Source organism: Octopus bimaculoides, chromosome 3 (assembly GCF_001194135.2).
Source record: "Octopus bimaculoides isolate UCB-OBI-ISO-001 chromosome 3, ASM119413v2, whole genome shotgun sequence".
Classification (NCBI taxonomy): domain Eukaryota; kingdom Metazoa; phylum Mollusca; class Cephalopoda; order Octopoda; family Octopodidae; genus Octopus; species Octopus bimaculoides.
In genome coordinates this window covers 102,743,570-102,743,941 of record NC_068983.1, presented here as the reverse complement: position 1 = coordinate 102,743,941, position 372 = coordinate 102,743,570, and the positions used below count along the sequence as shown (strand labels likewise).

Sequence of the window (372 nt, the reverse complement as noted above, 5' to 3'; positions counted from 1 at the left end):
TATATATATATATATATATATATATATATATATATATATATATATATTACTTTTACTTCTATTACTTTTCAGTGAGTAAAATATTAAAAATATACATTATCAAATATGGACATATAAATGCCTTTGGGCAAGCTGTATGGTATGGGTACACTCGCTCATATAAGAATCTGCAAAAATGTTAGCATATGCACATGTGAGATTTGGTGCACTCATGATCACAAAGCAAGTTAGCTATCTCCTTGGTGTTTGTAAGAATGGGGAGGTTATCAGTAAACTTAAGTCATCCATACTTTAAAGTATATATATGTGTGTGTGTATATACGTATATATGTATATATATATATGTATATATATATGTATGTATATGTATAT

At 25.8% G+C, this 372-nt stretch overlaps 1 protein-coding gene across 3 annotated transcripts in view; it reads left to right on the top strand.

The window, feature by feature from the left end:
- Nucleotides 1-372, top strand: part of LOC106872305 (endosome/lysosome-associated apoptosis and autophagy regulator family member 2) — a 122,187-nt gene that overhangs the window by 117,070 nt on the left and 4,745 nt on the right. The window lies entirely within an intron of this gene.